We start from the raw sequence: 26,406 nt of genomic DNA on the forward strand, positions 1-26,406 counted from the left end.
ATGTACAGGCCTGCACCATATTAATTGATGTGAAGTAATTAATGAATATTTACTGCGTTTGGTAAATGTTTAAATCCAGCCGTGGTACAACAAGCGTATGGGCTGTCTTCTGTCATCGCCTTAATTGTAATTGCGTGTAAGATATGGATAGGGATTTGGTCAAAAGTTTCGATGTAGTATGTTTGTTTTTAGTTGTTGGTATGCAACGCGCAGAAGTGTGTATGTAACCAGAAAAAATTATGCCCTGTTTTTTTTTAAATGAAAAAGGGTAATACGCAGGCCCAAATGAAGATGATGCGCAGCAGCGCTAGGGTAATGTTTTGTTCTGAACTAGCAATGTAAGGGAATGCGCAGCAGCGCGAGTGAATGTTTTGTGGTTGTTCGTTGAGAGAAAACGAAAGGGGAATGTGCAGCAGCGCAAAAGTCATCCTTCTTTGTTGCTGAACTTGTAATGTGTGAAAAAACGCAGCAGCATGAGTCTTTGTTGTTTTGTTGAGAAAACAAAAGGCAATACGCAGCAGCGCGTATGTGCTAAGTGAATGTAATGTTTTGTTGAAAGACAGAGTTTGTAATGCACAACAGTGCAGAGATATTACAGCCTGAGCGCCATTGTGAAGAGCAGCGTGAATGAAGAGATTGTTACACACAGCAGTGTAAAAATTTACAAACAGAGGCAGAGTATTTTTCAGGAAAAGACAGAGTAATTTTTGTGGAACTGAAAAGTTCCTGTTGTAATCCCTCTGGACGAGGAAGACTTTTTTTTGTAGCAGGCAGTCTATTAATGAATACAAAGTTCTTTTGTGTGTGTTGTTAAAACTCTGTGCTCTGGAAACAAATTTTTGACCCTGTGGTTAAAACAAAGTATTATCCTCTGTTCAATTATTTTGTTTTGGAATTAAACAGAAAATTCCCAACAGTATTGAATTGCTCTAAAAACGGGAATACAGAGCTATTTCATGCAGTTTTTGGTGGGCTAGGTCAATTTGGCATTATCACCAAGGCTCGGATTACTCTTGAGCCCACGCCATAAAGGGTGTGTGTGATATTATTATCGACCCTTCAGAGATTCGTATGTTCATGGATGTTTTTTTGTAACCAATTTCGAAATAATCAGAGTTTATGCATAATATTGATTATACAGGTGAAATGGATCGGAGTTCTGTACTCAAACTTCAAAGCTTTTACTAGCGATCAAGAATTTTTAATATCACATCCCATAGGTAATCTCACATTCGATTATGTTGACGGATTTGTAGCTGTAAACAAGGATGGACTACTCAACCATTGGATGTCGTCTTTCTTCTCGCCTGAGAATCCAGTCAAAGTGAAAAATCTGAACACAGAGGACTGTCTCTTGTACTACCTCGAAATGACCATGAACCACATGAACAACGACACTGTTGAACATGATCCCTTTACATCTCCCATACTCTAGACCAAAAAACCCTCACATTGCAATAAATAAGCATCAACCTCTAATGAACTACAATAACAACCAAGGTATATTCCAAGAAAGAAGGTATTAGGTGAGATTCCAAGAAAGAAGATATAGTATAAGATCTATGTAATGGTCAATAGTTTGTTTTAATATTTTATTTTATGACAAAAATATTTAAGAGAGATTTTGGTATAGCTTTAAAGTTTTGGTGATTTAGTAAATTATAAGTAAAATGAAATAAAATAAAATTATTTATATCATAAATATTATGAAATTGAAATTTATGAGAATGTGTCTTTTAATCTATATATTCACATCATATATAAGATAGATACTTTCATTCAATAACATTATGATTAGTAGAATCTCAATATCTTCACGAAATTTGTGAAAATTCATTTCTATTTTAATAATATTGATTTTTTTAAATTAATAAAAAATTGATTAATTTACTTTTTTAATTAGAAAAAGTTTCATTAATTTTTTTAATTTTAATGATTTGATAAATTATAACTTCATTAATATTATAAATATTTTAAAATCTAATAATATTTTAAAACTGAAAATTAACAGAAATATAAAAACATTGAAAATTAAAAAAAATATAAAAACACTTAATAAAGCGTTTTTGTTTTTCATTTCTAAATATTATTTAAAAAATCTTTCAAAATATTCTAATATTAATCTTATTCATAATTTTATTATAAAATTTATGAATATTTATTTTTATTTTAATATTACTTATTTTCATTTCTAAATTATTTATGTGAAAATATAATGTTAATTTCACTTTTTAAAATGTTAATATATTTTATAACAAAATATTTTTATTTTTTATTTTGTATTTTTAATATATATAAACACAGAGAGAGAAAAGAAAACGCCAAAGGCCAATTTCGCCGATATGATCCGTGTTTAAAGTATTTCTCTAACATAAAAGGCAAGTTTCCAATTTTCTTAGGTTTTCTCGAAATTGAAAATCTAAATTTTATTTTGCCCTATTTTATTAGATTTGGTTCAAAATTTCAGACCGTAAAGTTTATATTTCTTAAATAATCATGCTCTAAGGTTGTTCCTCATATAAATTAGCAATTATATGTTGACTTGTGAGATTTGGTGGAATATATGTTGCAGGATGTAATGTTCCTGTTAGTTTCCTTGCACTTCATCCCAGGATCCGTTTTTGCTACGGATATCTCGTATGTGGACTTTCTTCATCATATTCACACTTCGGAGCTGAAACTCCGTTCCAAGGTCCTATGGGAGGGGGCCCATCCATGGTTAAGTTTATTGGTTCCTGCATCCAATATTCATGAATTCGATAAGCGAGTGGTTAGAGACATTCTTCGCAACACAAGCAGTGGTCCCATACTTATTTACCCCATGAACACTAACACGTTAGTATGACATGCTTCCTATGCAGAGATTATTATGATCTGTGATCTTGTCAAGATTTCTTACTAAATTCTCTAATTTCCATTCAGATGGGATGAACAAATGTCGGCAGTGACCCTGGAAGAGAATATTCTCTACCTGGTTGGCCTTCTGCCCTCTGCACTTCCTTCAGCTACAAGGATCGACAATGTCGAGTATTTGATGGAACTAAATAATAGGATACAAAGCATTTGTAGCATAGCCGGAAACAATATCTTCCGCATTACACCACAGAATCAGCTTGGAAAAACCATTTTCGTAGCAAATGGTACAGATTTAGAGATCTGAAAGCTACGTACTATGCGTCCGAACTATACATTCTTCTATCCTAGCTCAATTGTATTTATACAAAACTATTAAGTCGGTTAAGACCTCTTCAAGCAGGGAGGGTCATGGTTGTGGGGCCTCTTCGATGCACGACAAGTCATGGGAGTGAGGCGGTGTCGGTGATTAATCTGTCACGTGGCGTAATTATTTCCAACACTCCTATTAATTACCATTGACAACTTAACCTTGACTCAACATAATTTAAACATGCCGGGTGGTCTAAGTCTCAGCTAGGCTTACAATGATTCAAAACTTTGACATCGACTTTTTTGCTCGATTTATTTTTCATGTTCTTCCAGATCGTGTATCCTCTTAAGTGCTTCATCTTTGTCTTTTTGGCGTAGGTTCCAAATTTCAGTTTCTTCATTTGTTGTTGTAGTTCGTCCATCGTTAAATATTTGTTTATCATAAAAACATGGAAAATCATTTTCAGGATGTCCATGGATGTCTTCTACGTCTTCGACAATTTGTTCATATGTAAAATGCTACCACATGTCATTTTCTATAGTTTTCTCTATATCATCAATCTTATGAATATCAACTTGCAGCAACATAAGTTCATAATAGAATTTAATCTCTTCAGGGCTCCAATACATGAAAATTTCATTTTCATTTTCAATATCATCCATATTGTCTTCAATATTCATAGTTGCAATTTCTATGCAGACATCATCAATACATGGTTTTTCAAGCCATGCTTCAGGAAACTTTAATTCTTCTTCATGTTTTGTTGCTTCATCTCAGTTGCTTCTAGCATCTGTACACACAACATCATTTTTAGTTTATATGAAAAAACATTTTGAGAACCGTATTGGTTATGTTCATTCTGCTCTCGACTGAGAGCTTTCTCCTCTTCTTTGTTCTTTAACTTTGTAGATGCTTCGTAATCTTGAGTCTCCACCTTTGCTTCTACAAATAGGTTTTCTTCCACTTGGTTTTCAAACACAAGTGGGTTTCTCTCACCAAATAACAGTCTATCAATAAGATGTTTATGTTGCATCATCTGCAACCACTCGTCACAAGTTAGTTGTTTTTCATCAAATTTAACATCAGCAATTTCAATTGCTAGATTCACTAAACTAGATGCTTCTCCATTGGAAACATTATCTATGCTAAAATCAGCGTCTGCTGATAACACACTGTCAACATTGTTATCCACTTTCATGTGAGATTCACAAAATCTTTCATCTCTCAGTAGATTCACTGCTACAGATCCATCTTCATTCTCATCTTCAAGCACTGCTACAATAGGCTAAACAAGACCACTGTCTTTGACTTGATTACTCCCCTTGCACCAAATTCTGCTTCTAGGATCTTCCATGCTTCATTGGAAGTTGCAGCTTCTGCTACCTTGAACAAAAACTTCTCATCCAATCCTTGTTTTATAAAATTTAATGCTAAATCATCGCATGCTTCATCATATGGGTTATTAGACCAATGTTCAATTAAGTCTTTAGCTCGAAGAAAGGTAAGCATTCTAATAACCCACAAATCAAAATATTTACCAGTAAACATAGGTGGTGGTAGCAGATCAAAACTACACCAATCATCTTTGATTTTTTTCTAACTTCTACGAGACTTCTCACCCTCTTTTCTTTTCCCATTAGAACACTACAAGTTCCACTCTCTTTAACACACTATCACTTCCATGCTCTTTAACACATTGTCACTTCCAAACTCAAAGATTCTCTGCCTTTGCCTTCTTTATCTAGTTGGCAGAACCTTGATGCTGATGCTGGCAGCTTCACAAATGGGTTGAACACTATAGGTTCAACGCTCTTTACTTGGTCATTACTTCCAAAATGAACCCAAAATTTCTCTGCCTCTGCTTACTATCTCTAGTTGCGTTCTTCTTCACAACACAACATTTCATAAATAAACCTTCAAAACTATGTTAGAAAAAATTCTAATGCCAAAGTAAATAGAATTTTATTCAAAATTCCTTCCTTCATATGGTCGTTGCGAAACTATATTACTAGGCCATTCGGAATTGCATATAAAATAATTCCAATGTTGTTCCAATTAAGAAGATAGTGAGCTTGAGCTTCAACGCTTCAACAGCGCAAACTAAAGTCAACTTAAGACTTAACTTCAGTTGTAAACAAACTGGGACTGAAGGTTACAACCATACCAGACTCAAGACACCGATTACAACAACTTCTCCAACTTCTAGCAGTTCAACATTCCATGCTTTAATATGTGTGAAATTAAAAAATCATGAAACTGAATAACTTATTCTTGACCATTCTTCTCAATATGGACGTAGCTCTACAGGCTCACGACTTTATCAATGGGCCACACCACAGGAAATGAGCTCCTCTCGTAAGGCACAATTTTCACCAAAACACTATGATGCTCAACAAAATTAACCCAAAACACTGTGATACAAAACTTTGCTAACTTTTACAAAAGCATAAAAAATATTCAAATAAAAATTCAAAGGTTAAATCTATGTTCAAACCTTCAACTTGCTTCCTCTAGGGCTACGACCCTCTCCTTCTGATTCTGGCTCTGAAAGATAATTTGATAGCAAGTTCATTCCATCTCATTGGCATCTAACTCCACTTCAACGCGGTGAAAATGGTACCGACTTACAGTTATAGATATAATATTTTGAATCCATATCATACATGTCAATTACAAAAATAAATCTAAGAATGGACATCCTTGAGTCAAAAGTCAACAAAATACCATAAAGCGATACGGAGGTTCTACGCTGGCAAAACTGATCGTAACTGTATGACTGATCACATAGAGATACTGTCCAGAAATATTTGAAAATTCCTTCCAACGACACATAGGGACACCATGGGTGTATTTCATATCAGGAGGTGAGAAATAGAAGTGTGTCCGGAGCAACTCGTTTGATGAACAATGGACATCCTATCCGTGTCTTGATCAAACTTTTTAATCACCAACTAAACAGAAAATGGAAACTCGGTCTCACTCTTTCTCGATATTTGTATTGTCTGAAAACGGAATTCAACTTTCGAATTTCATAGAACAATACTTTACCGCGTGTTGGGTTGTGTTATATTCTTTCCACGACTAGCCCACGTAGTTAACCAGGGGGTTAGAGGGGGGGCAGAGCCCCCCTTCGTTGCCCCAATTGTGTAGCGGGGGGGGGGGGAGGGTCACAAGGGGTTTGACGTGTACTCGTAACCCCACTTTATGGGGCGCAGGGCAGCGCCCCAGAAATTTTTTGTTTTGGACCCTATGTTAGGTTGGGCGAACCCACCTATGGTTTTGTGCATGATTTTCACACATGTTTTTTGGATGCGATGGTTATCGGTCCATGGTATTGGACAGGATGGTTTTTGGTCCATGGTATTGGATGCTTCGGCATGTATAAATATGTATTATAACAATGAAAGCAACATAATGAAAAATCAAGCTGGTAGTCCCGGTTTTGGGATCTAGGGGAAAATCTCTATTTATATGTGTTTTATGTGTTATGCTCTCGCATTGCTTATTTTCTATGTTTTTAGAATTCGTATGTAGGTAATTTCTGTATGGGGTTAAAACCTACATTTGGTACTAGAGCAGTTTTGGCTTCAAGGGGACACCTTTGTTGCTAAGGGGTTTTGCTCAGGCCTGTGGTAGACCCTGTTTAGTGGGAGATCTGCGAGATCAATTCTATTGGTTAAAGAAGATGGCGAGCAGTGGAAAGATAGAGATCGAGAAATTTAATGGTCAAAGTTTTGAGTTGTGGAAACTCAAGATGGAGGATCTGTTGGTGGATAAAGATCAGTGGATCGTGGTAGATCCGGGTATTAAACCAATGGGAGTGTCCGATGAAGAATGGAAGAAGTTGGATCGGAAGGAAAAGAGCACAATACGATTGTGTGTCTCAGATTTAGTATTGCTGAATTATCAAGGGAAGCTACGGCAAAGGCTTTGTGGGACAAGTTAGGGACTTTGTACCAATCTAAGTCTCCGGTGAATAAACTATTCCTGCAGAAAAAACTGTATAACCTGAGGATGAAATATGGAGATTCGGTGCCAGAGCATCTAAACGCATTTAATACTATGGTAAGTCAGTTAGCATCTATTGATATTAAAATTTCAGATGAAGATAAGTGCATTAGTTTGTTGTTTTCTCTACCAGATTCGTGGGATAGTCTGGTTATTGCAATAGATAGCAATGTAACTACCTTGCAGTTTGATGAAATAGTCTTAGCTTTGCTGACGGAGGAGATGAGACGGAAAAATACGGAGAGCCAGAATGGTGATGCCTTGTCTTTACAAGGACGGTCCCAGAATAGAAACAAAAATAAGTCATCGAGTGGGAGATCTAAATCTCTAGGAAAACCTGTAAAGGTGGTGTGCTGGAAATACGGAAAGGAAGGGCACTACAAAAGGGACTGTAAATCTAAAGCTCCTGATAAAGGAAAGGGATCTGATGATACTCCTTCTGTAGAGGCGAAAACCACCTCAGATGAAGGTGGGGATGTGTACTTGGCTTCTTCAAGTACACATGTAGATCATGAGGCATGGTTAATTGACTCAGGTGCATCCTTTCACTTCACTCCCCATAGAGAGTGGTTCTGTGAGTATGAGAAATATGATGGTGGTGATGTCTTCCTGGGGGATGATAAGAAGGATAGAATCATTGGTTGTGGAAAAGTAAAGTTGAAATTGCAAGGTGGAAGGGTTAGAACACTTCCGGGCGTTTTGCATATTCCTGCATTGGCCAGAAATCTAATTTCTGTAAGCAAGCTGGATGATGTAGGTGTAAAAATAGTGTTCGAGAAGGATACCTGCAAGATGGTTTGGGAGCACTGGTATTGATGTGGGGAGGTTAGATTGGAACTTTGTAAAAGGTGTAAGGTAGCACTGTTATTGATGGGTGCAACAGCTCTGTGGTTCCTGAAAGTAGAGCAGAAAATCTAGTGGTCTTTGGAGAGAAGACTATGTTGTGGCATCAAAGGCTTGGACATATTGGAGAGAAGGGCCTTTGAATAATTTATGGTAAAGGTATGGTAGAAGGTATGAGTAATAGCTCTCTAGATTTTGATTTTTGTGAAAATTGTGTATATGGGAAGCAGAATCGAGTGAGTTTCCCCTCTGGTAGTAAGACGGCAAAAATGATATTAGAGCTTGTGCACAGTGATGTGTTTGGACCTGTGAAGGTTCCATCACTGGGTAAGTCTGTGTACTATGTATCATTTATAGATGGCTTCTCAAGGAATACATGGATATATTTCCTTAAGAAGAAATCTGAAGTCTTTGATAGGTTTAAAGAATTTACGGCTCTCGTGGAAAATAAGACAAAGAAGAAGATAAAGGTGCTGAGGACAGATAATGGTGGAGAGTTTTACATCAAGGAATTTGAATAATTCTGTAAGAAGTGTGGTAGAGCACAACAGAAGACTACTCCATATACACCTCAGCAAAATGGAGTTGCAGAAATAATGGACAAGACGCTGATGGAAAGGGCAAGAAGCATGCTCAGTGGTGCTGGGTTAGGACAGGAATTCTAGGCAGAGGCGGTGGATACTGCATGTTACCTAGTCAACAGGTCACCTTCATCAGCATTGGAGGATAGGACTCCACAAGAGGTATGGACTGGTAAGAAACCTTCTCTTTCACATCTGAGGGTATTTGGATGTGATGCATATGTACATGTTCCAAAGGAGAAACGAACCAAGTTGGATAGTAAATCTGAAAAGTGCATCTTTATTGGGTATAAGGATGGTTTAAATGGTTATAAGCTTTGGAACCTAGTAACAAGGAAGGTTGTGTACAGCCGAGATGTGGTGTTCAAAGAGGTGAAAGATGTTATTAAACATGAAGTCCAACCAAAGGAACCTGAGAAGATAGAGTTTTAGCTAAAGGAGGAAGAATCAGACTCTACAACAGAGGATGAATCAGAAGATGAAGAGCCACAGACTCCGGCTATGAGAAGATCAGTTCGAGGAAGAAGGCAGCCAGAAAGGTATAGTCCACCTGCTTTCTGTTCAAATTAAGCTTTGTCTGTTACTGATGATGATCCCAGAACTATGAAGGAAGCATTGGATTCAGACGATGGAAAACTTTGGAAAGAGGCCATGGTTGATGAAATGGCATCTTTGCACAAAAATGAGGCTTGGGATCTGGTGGAGTTGCCGGCTAGAAGGAAACCCATTGGCAGCAAATGGGTGTTCAAGAAGAAGACAAATGCAGAAGGAAAGGTGGAGAAATACAAAGCTCGGTTGGTAGCAAAAGGTTATTCCCAGGTGCTAGGAATTGATTTTGGTGATATTTTTTCTCCTGTTTCCAAGGTAACTTCTATTAGATTACTTTTATTTGTTGTTGCTGCTTTTGACTTTGAGGTAGAACAGATGGATGTGAAGACAATATTTCTTCATGGGGATCTGTAAGAGGAAATATACATGAAGCCACCTGAAGGCTTTGCGATGAAGGGTAAGAAAGAACTAGTATGAAAGTTAAGGAAGTCTCTGTATAGGTTAAAACAGTCACCAAGGATGTGGTATCAGAAATTTGATACATTTATACGAAGACTTGGCTTCACCAGAAGCAAAGCAGATCACTGTGTGTATTTTAAATTAATTGGTGACCGTGTTATTTATCTGGTCTTGTATGTGGATGATATGTTGCTGGTTGGAAATGACAAAGAAATTATCCAGGATTTGAAGACCCAATTGTCCTCCAAATTCGACATGAAATTTCTTGGTGCTACAACTATATTTTGGGCATAGAAATTAAAAGAGATCGAGCAAAGAGGAAGCTCTGGTTAAACAAGAGGAAGTATATCGAGACAATACTGCAGAGGTTTAATATGTAGGATAGTAAACCGGTGAAGGTTCCTATTCCTGTAGGTGTGAGTTTATCTACTGAACTCATTTTCCAGCAAAGAGTTCATTTCTTCTTCCATTCTTCACTGTGCTGAACTTTACAGGCTTCTTGAAAACAATTAGGCTCACTTTCATCAGTCAACAAAATATAGTTTTAAGGAGGATACCTTTGTGAAGGCTTATGAGACCTAGAAGATCTGCGAACCAACTGTGGTGGTGCATTATCAGGTTGAATCTTCTGTAAAGGTACCTGCAAGATTCCTTCTTCTTATTGTTCATCAGTTTCCACTTGTTGTTCTTCATGCTCCTAAAATTGCTGTTCATTTTCTTATATTGGTGGTATGTTTTCCTGCTGCTCTTCAAACCTGTCAATAACATTCTTGACCTCCTACTCACCTACAGTCCTCTTGAATATTTCTGACTCATTAAATATAACATCCCTACCTCTAATAACTTTATGTTTGACTGGATCCCATAGACGATAACCAAAATCTTCATCCGCATATCCCAAAAAAATGCATTTCATAGATTTATCATCTAGCTTAGTTCGATTTTCTTTGGGAATATGTATAAATGCTTCAAATCCAAACATTTTCAAGTGACAATAATTCAAGTTCTTACCAATCCAAAATTCTTCAGGGATACCGCCATCCAAGTCTATAGTTGGAGATCTATTTATGAGGTAGCAAGCGGTCCTGACTACTTCAACCCAAAAATTCTTCTCCAAACCAGGATTGGACAACATACTTTGCACCTTTTCCATAATGGTGCGATTAATCCTTTCTGCGACACCATTCTAATGAGGAGTACCAGGCACAGTCTTCTCATGCTTTATGCCAAACCTGTTACAATATTCCTTAAATGCATTTGAGCAATATTCTCCACCATTATCTGTTCTTAAACATTTGAGCAATTTGTTAGTCTCTCTTTCAACAGCAACATGAAAATTTTGAAATATTCCAAACACTTCACTTTTACTTTTCATAGGATATGCCCAAACCTTCCTGGATGCATCATCTATAAATGTTACAAAATATGATGCTCCTCCTAATGATTTGATGTTAACAGGCCCAAACACATCTGAGTGTACCAATTCTAACACATTTTTCTTTCTGTCATGGCCACCTCTAAGGAATGAAACCCTTCTTTGTCTACCATATATACAATGCTCACAAAGATCAAGATTGTAGGATTTCAAACCTGGCAATAAATTTTTACCAACAAGGATTTTTAAGCCCTTCTCGCTCATGTGACCCAAACGCTTAGCTGAATTTCCTTCTTTTGTGACAGCAGCCAAATTTGATTTTCCTATCAGTGTCTTCAATGTGTATAATGTTCCTATCTTGGGTCCTTTGGCCACGACCAATGCTCCTTTGCTAATTTTCCAGCCTCCTTTTCCAAAGCTTGTGGAATAGCCTTCATCATCTAGTCGTCCCATAGAGATTAAACTCATGCGCATTTTTAGTACATGCCTGACCTGTTTCAACAATATATCTTGTTCGTCTTTCATCTTGATCTGGACATCTCCCACTCCAACAATACTGCAAAAATTATTATTCCCCAAATGCGCTCTACCATAATCACCAAGATTATATGAAACAAAACTATCTTTGCATTGGGTTACATGGTGAGATGCCCCAGAGTCAAGGATCCAATCAAAGCTATTGCTAGATGTATATACACATGCATCCTCTACTGAGACAGTAAACAACAAATCACCATCTGTGGCTACAACAGTAGTCTCACCTTCATTTGTGCTGGATGACTTGTGATTTGTATTAGATTGTCTCTGATCCTTTTGTGCTTTCTTCCAAAATTGACATTCTTTCTTCATGTGCCCGGGTTTTCCACAATGAAAGCAGATGATCCTTCTTCTCCTTGATTTTGATTGGCCTCTCGATCTTGATCACCCTTGCCGACCTCGACCCATTCTCCTACCACAATCAGCTAGAGCTAGAGCTTCTCCTCCCTGGTTTCCCGCAATTGACTTGCGTCGTAGTTCCTCATTCATTAAACTACTATTGACATCATCAAACCTCAGGGTCCCTGCAGTTTTTGAAGTGCTCATAGCTACAATTAAATTTTCCAAGTTGTCTGACATAGAACACATTAGCAAAATAGCTCTAATTTCATCATCTAAAATGATTTTAACATAGGCAAGCTGATTAGTAATAATATTAAATGCATTCAAGTGCTCAACAACTGAAGCACCCTCTTTCATTTTCAGATTATAAAGCTTCTTCATCAAGAACGCTTTGTTTGATGCTGTGTTCTTCTCATATAGATCATGGAGCTTCTTCCATAATCCTTCAGCCGTCTTTTCTCCGGACACATTGAAATACACATTCTTTGCTAAATATAGGTAGATTGTTGCAATCGCCTTTCTATCTAGCTTATCCCATTCTTCATTTGTCATCGATGAGGGTTTCTTTGTTGTGCCCTCAATCAGCAAATACCGATCCTTCAAAATTAGTATATCCTCCATCTGTGATTTCCATAGGGCAAAATTAGCCCTGCTCAACTTCTCCATATCTATAACTGTTGTCTCCATTTTCAATATATTGATTCCCAAAAACAAAAACTCCACTTAAAAATAAAACTTTAATTATTACTGTTTAAAATAATGACCTTCCTCCTTTTAAAATACCCTTTTCAAAATTCCTGCTCCTTTTTAAAATATACTTTTCAAAATTCCAACATATAATTATGTAAATATAAAAACATATATAATGTTTTAACCTTTTCACATTTCACACATACATATGTTGGTTTGTATACGTGCAAGCTTGATGAAAAAAATTACGAACTCCACATAAAGCACTTATGCACTCCACGTTTTAGGCTTCATGGCACGTTTCACCATATGTCTGCGACTTTTTTATTTTTTGCAACAACTGTCTTAACGTTCCTCAGCTATTTCCTGAACAGATCCTTTTCCTGGACTCTCTTCTTTGTAGCGATTTCTGAGTTCCTGGACAGATCCTTCAACACCTTCAGAGGTAATAGCCAATGTTTTAATGAACGCTGCGAGAGTAACGCGATGGCACTAAGCGGCTTGCATAATGGATATTCGACCCTAACTCTGATCCCAGTTGTTAGTTCAGAGCACACATAATAGACAGCAGATTTATACTCAAAGACTTAGACGGAAATAGAAAAGAATAATTTCAGAGACAGACAAATGGAGAAATAACAAGATCACTCAATCAGAAACAGTGAAATAGATAAAACAATCACTGGAGAGCAGAAATCACTTTGCATTACGTAACAGGCCTGGACCTTGGCTTACCTTCCTTGGCCGGAGCAATTACAAATTTATAGAGGTTGAAGAAGGATCTAGAATCTTGGATGTTATTTAGATGGAGATCTAGAAACTAATGGCGGTGTAGGAGGATCTAGAATCATGCATGTGATTTAAATAGAGATCTAGAAACTAATGGTGGTGTAGAAGGATCTAGAATCCTGCATGAATTTGGCTTTGCATGAATTTGGCTTCACACTTAACAAAAGAAGAGGCAAAGATCATTGGCATGGTTTTAGAGGTTCAGACTATAGCCGAGGAACTAAGAAATCTGGCAGAAGACAAAGAAGAAATCAAGGGTGATTGGTGTAGCTTTGATTTGCTACCACCTCCTATGTATACATGTGAATATTTTGATCATTGAGTTATCAAGATTCTAATGATGCAGTGTGTGATGTTTTAGCATTGAATTTTATAAAATATGCATTGGATGAGAAGTGTTTGAATTTTATAGATGTGAACCGCCAAAGTTTGTATGTGGTTGTGTTGCATGCCACACTCAAAGAAAGCTTGGCTCCAAGTCATGGACAGACTACCTATATCTCACAGTCGGTGGAACGCTCTCCATTGCTGGAATAAGTGGCCAAGATTTTTCGCCATGGCCCCCAGATCAACAATGTCTATGAGCTTGAAGTCGTCACAGGTAAACTTCTCAAAAAAACCCAATAGGATCCTTTACTTGATAAATTGTACTCCCTTTTTTCTTTTAGTTTCTATTAATGTCGAATATACTATGCAGGGAAAGGGGAAGTATTGAATTGCTCTAAAGACCAGAATACAGAGCTATTTCATGCAGTTCTTGGTGGGCTAGGTCAATTCGGCATTATCACCAAGGCTCGGATTGCTCTTGAGCCCGCGCCACAAAGGGTGTGTGTGATATTATTATCGACCCTTCAGAGATTTGTATGTTGATGGATGTTTTTTGTAAGTAATTTCGAAATAATCAGAGTTTATGCATAATATTGATTGTACAGGTGAAATGGATCGGAGTTCTGTACTCGGACTTCAAAGCTTTTACCAGCGATCAGGAATTGTTAATATCACATCCCATAGGTAATCTCACATTCGATTATGTTGACGGATTTGTAGCTGTAAACAAGGATGGACTACTCAAGTTAACCATTCTTAATGACTATCAAGTTAGAATTGATACCATGTGAGTTAGAAGTTTTGGTGACATTCCCCATACTTCCTCTTTATAGATGTATTAGAATGAACTATAAGAGTTATAATATGATGACATCATAGATGTCTTAGAATAAAGTATGATAGATAGATAGATAGCTAGATAGATAGATAAATAAGGTCATATTATATATATGTGGGGAGAAAGAGTTTTAGATTTTTTAGGCTTTTCCCTAAAGCTTTTTAAATTAACCATTCTTAATGACTATTAGGTTAAAGTTGATACCATGTGAGTTAGAAGTTTTGGTGACATTCCCCATACTTCCTCTTTATTTGGTTCCTAGCCAATAGCATTGAAATTAGTGAAAAGGGAACTCTCCATACCATTTCAAGTTACCTCATTATGTCCCTAGTTACCCAATGTGATAACAACCAGAGTCTTGCCTATCTAATAAAATTCCATAGCTTGAAACATATTTGTGCCTAGAGGCCTCAGAAATGTAGAGTCTAAGACCCAATTTTTAAATTAAACCCGGATTTATCATTTGCACATATAGAGATGCCTATATCTCACTAAATCGATTAGTCCATGAACTGTTTGTTGGATGTGTATTGGTATGTTTTGATTGAACCATTGTTAGGCCTACAAAGTTGCTCATTTAACACCTATACCAAAAAGCAAGGTATAACATTCCTTAGGGTTGTGGATTTGGCCTTGCATTTTTGCATTCCACCAAATGGAATCAAGGGCTTCAGTCATTTCTTTTTCTGCCATCCATATTGGGCAATTTTGAAGCAACCAAAACAGAGTGTTGTCCCACGCTAACTCATGAATGCCCCACACTTTAGGAAGCCAATACCAAAGGACCACACACATAATGAGAAACAACCATCCAACACAAAATCCTAGATCAAGGTGGTAGGAGAGGAAACTTAGTGGTCCTTTGTAGCTCAAATAACAATAACTTTTCTGTACCTAGAAAGATAGGGAATTGTATAAATATTGCAATCCTATAAAATTCAAAGAATTCTTCCATTATTGAAAGAGGAGATGCCAAGAACATAGATAGAACATAAAATGCTAGACAAACTAAGTCAATCTACATGACAATGAAAATAGTAAAAAGTGCAGAGATAAGGATAGAAGCTACAAGTTACACACAACTGACGAAAGTAATGAGAAAGGCCTACTACCCTATTCGTCATCTTCCACTTGTGTAGTTGCTTTAAAAGTGTTAAGACCATTCGCATTAGGAATGCCAGTGGCATCATTACAACATGAACCCTTTACATCTCTCATACTCTAGACCAAAAAACCCTCATATTGCATTAAATAAGCATCAACCTCTAATGAACTACAATAACAACCAAGGTATATTCTTAAAATTTTTTGAGAGAAGGTATTAGGTGAGATTCCAAGAAAGAAGATATAGTATATGATCTATGTAATGGCCAATAGTTTGTTTTAATATTTTATTTTATGACAAAAATATTTAAAAAAGATTTTGGTATAACTTTAAAGTTTTGGTGATTTAGTAAATTATAAATAAAGTAAAATAAAATAAAATTATTTACATCATAAATATTATGAAATTGAAATTCATGAGAATGTGTTTTTTTATCTATATATTCATATCATATATAAGATAGATACTTTCATTCAGTAATGTACTTTCATTCAATAATGTACTTTCATTAATAGAATCTTAATATCTTTACAAAATTTGTGAAAATTCATTTCTATTTTAATAATATTGATTTTTTTAAATTAATAAAGAATTTGTTAATTTACTTTTTTAATTAGAGAGATTAGAAAAAGTTCCATTAATTTTCTTAATTTTAATGATTTGATAAATTATAACTTTATTAATATTATAAATATTTTAAAATCTAATAATATTTTAAAACTGAAAATTAACAAAAATATAAAAGCATTGAAAATTAACATAGATATAAAAACACTTAATATTGTTGTTTTTCATTTTTAAATATTATTTAAAAAATCCTTCAAAATATTCTAATATTAATCTTATTCATAATTTTATTCAAAATATTCTAATATTAATATTATTCATAATTTTATTATAAAATTTGTGAATATTTATTTTTATTTTAATATTACTTATTTTCATTTCTAAATTATTTATGTGAAAATATATTGTTAATTTCACTTTTTAAAATGATAATATATTTTATAAGAAAATATTTTATTTTTTATTTTTTATTTTTAATATCTATAAACACAAAGAGAGAAAAGAAAACGCCAAAGGCCAATTTACGCCGGTATGATCCATGTTTAAAGAATTTCTCTAACATAAAAGGCAAGTTTCCAATTTTCTCAAGTTTTCTCGAAATTGAAAATCTAAATTTTATTTTGCCAAATTTTATTAGATTTGGTTCGAAATTTTAGACAGTAAAGTTTATATTTCTTAAATAATCAAGCTCTATGGTTGTTCCTCATATAAATTAGCAATTATATGTTGATTTGTGAGATTTGGTGGAATATATGTTGCAGGATGTAATGTTCATGTTGGCTTCCTTGCACTTCATCCCAGGATTCATTTTTACTCCGTATATCTCCTATCTGGACTTTCTTGATCATGTCCACCCATCAGAGCCGAAACTCCGTTCCAAGGTCCTGTGGGAGGTGATCCATCCATGGTTAAATTTATTGGTTCCTTCATCCAAAATTCATGAGTTCGATAAGCGAGCGCTTAGAGACATTCTTCGTAACACAAGCAACGGTCCCATACTTATTTACCCCATGAACACTAACACGTTAGTATGACTTGCTTCCTATGCAGAGATTATTATGATTTGTGATCCTGTCAGGAATTCTAACTGAATTCTCTAATTGCCATTCAGATGGGATGAACAAATGTCGGCAGTGACCCCGGAAGAGAATATTCTCTACCTGGTTGGCCTTCTACCCTCTGCACTTCCTTCGGCTACAAGGATCGACAGTGTCGAGTATTTGATGGAACGAAATAATAGGATACAGAGCGTCTGTAGCATAGCCGGAAACAATATCTTCGACATTACACCACAGAATCAGCCTGGAAAAACCATTTTGGTAGCAAATGGTACAGATTTAGAGATCTGAAAGCTACGTACAATCCATACGCCATTCTAGCTCCCGTGAAAGAACTTATCAGAGTACAACACAACTATCGTTGTTCAATTACAACATAAGACCACGAATCAATTTACAGGAGGTCAAAGCAGCTATAGCTACATTACAACTTGGTCTGTGCATCCCGACTATACATTCTTTTATCCTAGCTCCATTGTATTTATACAAAACTATTAAATTGGTTACGGCCTCTTCAGGGTGGAAGGGTCGTGGGGGTGATTATGACGGTGGCGCCTCTTTGATGTAGGACAAGTCGTGGGAGTGAGGCGATGAGGTGGTGTTTGGTGATTAACTATCCGGTGGCTTAATTATTTCCAACACTCCACCTTAATTACGACCGATAACTTAACCTTGACTCAACATAACTTACACATGCCTTTTGGTCTAAGTTTTAGCTATGCTTACAATGATTCAAAACTTTGACATCGACTCTTTTGCTCGATTTCCTTTTCCTTTTCTTCCGGATCGTGTATCCTCTGAAGTGCTTCATCTTTGTATTTTTGGCGTAGGTTCCAAATTTCAGTTTCTTCATTTGTTGTTGCGGTTCGTCCATCCTTAAATATTTGTTTATTATAAATACATGGAAAATCGTTTCAGGCTGTCCATGGATGTCTTCTACGTCTTCAAAAATTTGTTCATATGTGGAATGCAGCCACATGTCATCTTCTATAGTTTTCTCTACATCATCAATCTTCTGAATATCAATTTGTTGCAACATAAGTTCATAATAGAATTTAATCTATTCATGGCTCCAATGCATGAAAATTTCATTTTCATTTTCAATATCATCATTATTGTCTTCAATATTCATAGCTGCAATTTCTATGCAGACATCATCAATACATGGTTTTTCAAGCCATGCTTCAAGAAAATTTAATTCTTCTTCATGTTTTGTTGCTTCATTTCGATTGTTTTTAGCATTTGCACACACAAAATTATTTTCCAGTTTATATGAAAAAACATTTTGAGAACCGTATTGGTTCTGTTCATTCTTCTCTCGAGAACTTTCGCCTCTTCTTCGTTCTTTAACTTTGTGGATGCCTCGTAATCTTGAGTCTCCACCTTTGCTTTTGCAAATAGGTTTTCTTCCACTTGGTTTGCAGACGCAAGTGGGTTTCTCTTACCAAATAATAGTCTATCAATAAAATGTTTATGTTACATCATCTGCAACCACTCGTCACAAGTTAATTGTTCTTCATCAAATTTAACATCAACAATTTCAATTGCTGGATACATTAAACCAGATGCTTTTCCATTAGTAACATTATCTATGCCAAAATTAGTGTCTGTTGATAACACACCATCAACATTGTGATCCACTTTCAATTGAGATTCACAAAATCCTTCATCTCTCAGTAGATTCACTGCTACAGATCCATCTTCATTCTCATCTTCGAGCACTGCTACAATAGGTTGAACACGACTAGTGTTTTTGACTTGATTACTCCCCCTTGCACCAAATTCTGTTTCGAGGATCTTCCATGCTTCATTGGAAGTTGTAGCTTCTGCTACCTTGCAGAAAAACTTCTCATCCAATCCTTGTTTTATAAAATTTGATGCTAAATCATGGCATGCTTCATCATATAGGTTATTACACCAATGTTCAATTAAGTCTTTGGCTCGAAGAAAGGTAAGCATTCTAATAACCCACAAATCAAAATATTTACAGGTGGTGGTAGCAGATCAAAACTACACCAATCACCTTTGATATTTTTCTAACTTTAGCCAGACTTCTCAACCTCTTTGCTTTTCCCTTTATAACACTACAGATTCCACTCTCTTTAACACACTGTCACTTCCACGCTCTTTAACACACTGTCACTTCCAAACTCAAAGCTTCTTTGCCTTTGCCTTCTTTATTTAGTTCTCAAAACTTTGATGCTGATGCTGGAAACTTCACAAATGGGTTGAACACTATAGGTTCAACGCTCTTTACCCGGTTGTTAGTTCCAAAACGAACTCAAAATTTCTCTACCTCTGCTTATTGTCTCCAGTTGCATTCTTCTTCACAACACAACGTTTCAGAAATCAACCTTCAAAACTATGTTAGACAAAATTCTCATGCCAGAGTAACTAGAGGTTTACTCAAAATTCCTGTTGAAATATAATTTCAACTGCATTCGTACTGCATCCAAAACCGCCGCAGCGAAACCAGCAAACCGCCTGACAAATTTCGGACCGCTTTTGGTCACCAAGTGGTTTCCGTATAATCGACTCTGATACAATGAAATATTGACACGCGTCCTCAGCCATTTTTGCTTCCGTACTGGTTTATCGGATGCTAACGTTCAGCACAAAGGAGCCTCCCGATATTCATTCCAGCCGTCCGATTGCCTTCATCGATCTCCGCTGTCCATCAGTGAAACCTGCATACCTGCATACGAGCATACATTAATTACATTGCGTGGAGTGAAAAATTAAGTTTGGTTGACTGCAGTTTTTTTTATTAATGCATTGTCATAGGTGTAGGTAATGTATTTAAGTTTTCATATACGACATATATTAACATACATAAAAACGAGTTATATCTTTTGTTTTTTTTGTCGCGTTGACTATTGTAAAAAAACGGAGGAGCAGTGAAAAACTGTGTATTATTTTTGCACAGCAGTGCATAAAGAAAAAACAGAGGGGAGCGCATATGTGTGTGAATTTTTTTTGACCAACGTGAAGCAGGGAAGATATTGCACAGCAGTGCATAAGAGAAGATGCATGGGAGTTTAGTTTTGTGAATGCACAGCAGTGCAACATAAAAATAACCAGGTTGAAATGTAAGTTTTTTTTTATAGTCCAAACGAAGTGGAGCACATAATATTTTTGAGGAAGCATATGTAATTTTTTTTTTACAGCAGTACATGTAAAATTTTTATTACACCAGTAAATGTAAAGGGGTTTTACAGCAGTAAAAGAAAAAGAGAATTTTACCCAGCAATGTCTCAGGAGGAGACAGAGTTTTATTTTTGTTGGCTGAATGTATTTTTGGTGAATCCCTCTCAGTAAAAGAGGATGAATATGTATCAGGCATTATTTTTTAATGAATAGAAATCATTTTCTGGGTGTGTAATACTCTGTTCTCAGTCATTTTTTTAAAGCTTCCCTGTGCAAAAGATCCTGTGGAAAGAAGGAAACAGAGCATTGCCTCTGTGTGTTTAGTGTTTATTTGTTTTTGGGATTTTACCAGAAAAATCCCCAACAGTGGTATCAGAGCAGGCTTAGGCTCTTTGAAGGTGTTCAAGAAGCTGAAGAAAGGAGTTCTTTTGCTGCAACAGCTTCTCCAGCAGAGTGAAGTCTCAGGCAAAAGATTCAGGTATTCCTCAAAGTTTTTTTTGTGTAGCTGTTGAAGAAACAGTTAGTGTTTTTAAAATACACAGTCAAGAAATTGAAGCATAGTTGAGGATGCAAGGAATGGCTAGCACCAGCACTAGCATGGGTATGTTTAACACCCAGTTCCCACAGTTTAATGGGAAAAACTATGACTACTGGGCCATAACCATGAGAGCCCTGTTTGTCTCACAAGATCTATGGGAACTTGTTGAATATGGGTTTGAAGAACCAGCAGATGAAGAAGAGTTTAACAGTTTGACACAGGCAGAGAGAGATCTGCTGAAGAGCAATAGGAAGAAGGATGCAAAAGCCATTGTATTGTTGTATCAAGCAGTGGACCAGAGTGTGTTTCCAAGGATAGCAGCAGCTAAGACATCCAATGAAGCATGGCAAACCCTCAAAACAGCCTATCAAGGCATGGAGAAAGTGAAGACAGCAAAACTACAATTGCTGAGGAGAGATTTTGAGAATCTGAGCATGAAGGAGTCAGACAATATTGACTCATTCTTCACACATGTGATTGGTCTGGTCACACAGATGAGGACTCATGGAGAAACCCTTGAAGAAAGGAGGATTGTGGAGAAACTGTTGAGGGTCCTACCCTCAAAGTTTGATGTGATTGTCACCACCATAGAAGAGACAAAGGATCTCTCAAACTTTTCAGTTGATGAGCTTCATGCATCACTGATAACACATGAGCAGAGGTTGAGTAGAAATGAAAACTCATCTCTAGAGCAAGCCTTTAAGACCCAGATGTCTTTTGGAAGAGGAAGAGGTCAAGGCAGAGGAAACAAGAGAGGAAGAGGCAGAAGCCAGAACAGAGGTGGAAGGAACAGTCCAGCAAATGCTCAAGGAAGAGGCAGCAATTCAAATTAGAACCAAGGCCAAGGCAGCAGCCAACAAAGAGGACAACATCATGCTCAAGGACAAAGGTATGAAAAATCCAATGTCCAATGCTATTATTGTAAAAAATATGGGCATTATGCCAGTGAATGTAGGAAGAAGCAACATGATATGAGTAATAGACAAAATGCAAATGTCACTAGAGAAAACATCAGCCAAGATAATGTGTTGTTAGCTTGTAACATGGCTGAAACAAACAGTGAGGACATATGGTTTTTAGACTCAGGTTGCAGCAACCATATGACAGGAAACATAGCCCTCTTTTCTGCCCTAGATAAAAATGTGAAATCAGAAGTCACACTAGGAACTGATAGCAAAATTTCTGTTATGGGAAAAGGAGAGGTAAAAATATTTACAAAGAAAGGTGAGAAGAAAACCATAGCAGATGTCTACTATGTTCCTAGAATGAGATGTAACCTCTTGAGTATTGGACAGCTTGTCCATAAGGGGTACAATGTTTTCTTTAAGAATGATGTATGCACCATCATGGATAGAGCACCCAGCAAACGATGCATTGCTGAAGTGAAGATGACAAGGAACAGGATGTTCCCTCTCAAAATAAGGGCAGATTTGAAAAACAAAGAAGTAATTGCAGCAGTTACCCAAGAGGCTTTCCAAAGTGTACCAAAGGATGAAAATTGGTTATGGCACTTGAGATTTGGACATCTCAACTTTGGAGGCCTTAACTTGTTGAGCAGAAAAGGAATGGTAAGAGGATTACCACTGATAGAGAAACCTGACAGCCTTTGTGAAGGTTGCATATTAGGTAAACAACATAGAGAAAGTTTTCCATCAGGGAAAAGCATAAGGGCAAAGGCACCCTTAGAGATTATCCACTCAGATTTATGTGGACCAATGCAAACCCCATCACTAGCAGGCAACCAATATTTTCTAACATTTATTGATGATTTTACTAGAAAGACTTGGGCTTATTTCCTGAAGAACAAAGCGAAGTGTTTGAAAAATTTCGAAATTTCAAAGCACTTGTGGAAAACCAAAGTGGGCTGCACATCAAAGTTTTGAGAACTGATAGAGGAGGTGAGTATATCTCCAAGGAATTCCTACGGTTTTGTAGAGAAAATGGAATACACAAGCAGTTTACAGCTAGGTACACCCCGCAACTAAATTGAGTTGCTGAAAGGAAGAACAGGACCATCATGGATATGGCGAGGAGCATGTTGAAGGCAAAGCATTTGCCAAATGATTATTGGGCTGAAGCTGTAAATTGTGTAGTTTACATTTTGAACAGGTGTCCTACAAAAGCAGTGATGAACAAAGTACCGAAAGAAGCATGGAGTGGGAGAAAGCAAGGAGTCACCCACATGAGAGTTTTTGGATGTGTGGCCTATGCACACATACCAGATCAGCTAAGGAGGAAGTTGGACAGCAAAGGGGAGAAATGTATCTTCATTAGATACAGTGAAGAATCCAAAGCTTACAGGTTGTATATCCCATCTACCAAGAAGTTTTTTGTCAGCAGAGATGTTCAATTCATTGAGGAGGAAGCTTGGGATGGAAGCATAGAGAAAACAGTGAATGTTAAAAATTGTTTGTCTCATGATGAACATGATGAGGAGGTGGCTGAAATGCATCCCCAAACAGCAGTGCCAACACAAGGACAGCAAGGGACACCATTGAGGATAAATGAAAGTGCTTCTCCAAGCACATCACAAGGAGGAAATTCAAGTGCATCTTCAAGCATTTGCACACCAAATGAACAAGGTAAGAAGTTTAGAAATCTAAGTGACATTTATGATGAAGGAATGAATTCCTTATTTGCCTTGTATTTTCATGTTGATGATCCTATTCATTTCGAAGATGCAATTAAAGATAGGAAATGGATAGAAGCTATGGATGAGGAGATGAATGCCATAGAGAGAAACAAAACATGGGATTTAGTTGAGATACCAAAAGGTAAAGAGGTCATTGGAGTTAAATGGGTTTACAAGACCAAGAGCAATGCTGAAGGCAAGATAGAAAGGCACAAGGCAAGGTTGGTTGTCAAAGGGTACAAGCAGCAGTATGGGAGAGATTATGAGGAAACTTTCGCACCGGTTGCAAGAATGGAAACCGTGAGAGCAGTGTTGTCCATAGCAGCTCAAAACAAGTGGAAAGTTTACCAAATGGACGTGAAGTCAGCATTTCTAAACGGAGTGTTAATGGAAGAGGTTTACATTGAGCAACCTCTAGGCTATGAGAAGAAAGGTGAAGAGCACAAAGTGTGCAAATTGAAGAAAGCTCTTTATGGGCTGAAGCAAGCACCAAGAGCATGGTACAGCAGCATAGATTCCTATCTATTGGATAATGAATTTGACAAGTGTGAAGGAGAACCCACTGTCTACATCAAAGAAAAGGATGGTAAAATTTTAATTGTTGTCTTATATGTTGATGATGTTATTTTCACAGGTAATAATGATCAGCTCATTGAGAATTTTAAATCAGTCATGAAAGAGGAATTTGAAATGACTGACATTGGTTTCTTGAGATACTTCTTAGGCATAGAAGTAGATCAAAATGAAAAAGGAATTTTTATCTCACAAGCTAGATATGTAAATCTAGTGTTGGGCAGATTTAACATGCAAGAATGCAAAACAGCGATCACTCCCACAGTAATGGGATTAAAACTCAGCAGAGAAAACAGCAGCAAGGATTTTGATCCTAGTTTGTACAAGAGTATTGTTGGAAGCCTTATGTATTTAACAGCTACTAGGCCTGACATTATGTTTGCTGTTAGTTTAATTTCCAGATTCATGGAGAGGCCAAAGGAGGCACATTGGCAGGCAGCAAAAAGAATTCTGAGGTATGTTAAAGGTACAAAAATGTTTGGAATTTTATATACTGTCTCAGAATGTTCATATTTAATTGGATACACTGATAGTGATTGGACTGGAAGTGTAGATGATCGGAAAAGCACTTCCGGTTATGTTTTTCATATGGGTTCAGGAGCCATTTCATGGGCTTATAAGAAGCGGTCCATTGTAGCATTATCTACAGCAGAGGCTGAATATGTGGTAGCTACAGCAGCATCATGTCAAGCAGTTTGGATGAGAAGAATGTTGAGGAGCTTAGGCCAAGAGCAGGCAAACGCAACGGTGATTTTTTGTGACAATAGCTCAGCTATTGCATTGTCAAAGAATTCAGTGTTTCATAAGAGAACGAAACACATTGATACAAGGTTTCACTACATCAGAGAATTGGTGAACAATGGAGAAAGTGTCTTAGAACATTGCAGGACTCAAGAACAGGTAGCAGACATTTTGACAAAGCCATTGGATCAGAAAAGCTTTGAATTTTTGAGGAAGTGTCTGGGTATGACTGAATGCCCAGTAGTGGAAATTAAAAGGGAGTGTTGAAATATAATTTCAACTGCATTCGTACTGCACCCAAAACCGTCGCAGCGAAACTAGTAAACCGCCTGACAAATTTCGGACCGCTTTTGGTCACCAAGTGGTTTCCGTATAATCGACTCCGATACAATGAAATATTGACACGCGTCCTCAGCCATTTTTTCTTCTGTACTGGTTTATCGGACGCTAACGTTCAGCACAAACAAGCCTCCCGATATTCATTCCAGCCGTCCGATTGCCTTCATCGATCTCCACCGTCCATCAGTGAAACCTGCATACCTGCATACGAGCATACATTAATTACATTGCTTGGAGTGAAAAATTAAGTTTGGTTGACTGCAGTTTTTTTTATTAATGCATTGTCATAGGTGTAGGTAATGTATTTAAGTTTTTATATACGGCATATATTAACATACATAAAAACGAGTTATATCTTTTGTTTTTCTTGTCGCGTTGACTATTGTAAAAAAACGGAGGAGCAGCGAAAAACTGTGTATTATTTTTGCACAGCAGTGCATAGAGAAAAAACAGAGGGGAGCGCATATGTGTGTGAATTTTTTTTTGACCAGCGTGAAGCAGGGAAGATATTGCACAGCAGTGCATAAGAGAAGATGCATGGGAGTTTAGTTTTGTGAATGCACAGCAGTGCAACATAAAAATAACCAGGTTGAAATGTAAGTTTTTTTTATAGTCCAAACGAAGTGGAGCACATAATATTTTTGAGGAAGCATATGTAAAAAATTTTTTACAGCAGTACATGTAAAATTTTTATTACACCAGTAAATGTAAAGGGGTTTTACAGCAGTAAAAGAAAAAGAGAATTTTACCCAGCAATGTAAATTCTCAGGAGGAGACAGAGTTTTATTTTTGTTGGCTGAATGTATTTTTGGTGAATCCCTCTCAGTAAAAGAGGATGAATATGTATCAGGCATTATATTTTAATGAATAGAAATCATTTTCTGGGTGTGTAATACTCTGTTCTCAGTCATTTTTTTAAAGCTTCCCTGTGCAAAAGATCCTGTGGAGAGAAGGAAACAGAGCATTGCCTCTGTGTGTTTAGTGTTTGTTTGTTTTTGGGATTTTACCAGAAAAATCCCCAACAATTCCTTCCTTCATATGGTCATTGCGAAACTATATTACCACGCCATTCAGAATTGCATATAAAATAATTCCATTGTCATTCCAATTAAGAAGATAGTGAGCTTGAGCTTCAACGCTTCAACAATGCAAACTAAAGTCAACTTAAGACTTAACTTTAGTTGTAAACAAACTGGGACTGA

The 26,406-nt window shown here is 36.7% G+C and overlaps 2 pseudogenes; both read left to right on the plus strand.

Annotated features, from left to right (window-relative positions):
- The window catches only part of LOC149267328 (cytokinin dehydrogenase 5-like), a 125,675-nt pseudogene extending 122,471 nt beyond the window's left edge, over nucleotides 1–3,204 (plus strand).
- Nucleotides 3,205–3,406: 202 nt separating this feature from the next.
- On the plus strand, nucleotides 3,407–17,614 carry LOC149267329 (cytokinin dehydrogenase 5-like; annotated as a pseudogene).
- The last annotated feature ends 8,792 nt before the right edge of the window (nucleotides 17,615–26,406 follow it).

The sequence above is a fragment of the Pinus tabuliformis genome, chromosome 6 (assembly GCF_031772625.1).
Source record: "Pinus tabuliformis cultivar Carrire ecotype Pingquan chromosome 6, CPIR1, whole genome shotgun sequence".
Lineage (NCBI taxonomy): Eukaryota > Viridiplantae > Streptophyta > Pinopsida > Pinales > Pinaceae > Pinus > Pinus tabuliformis.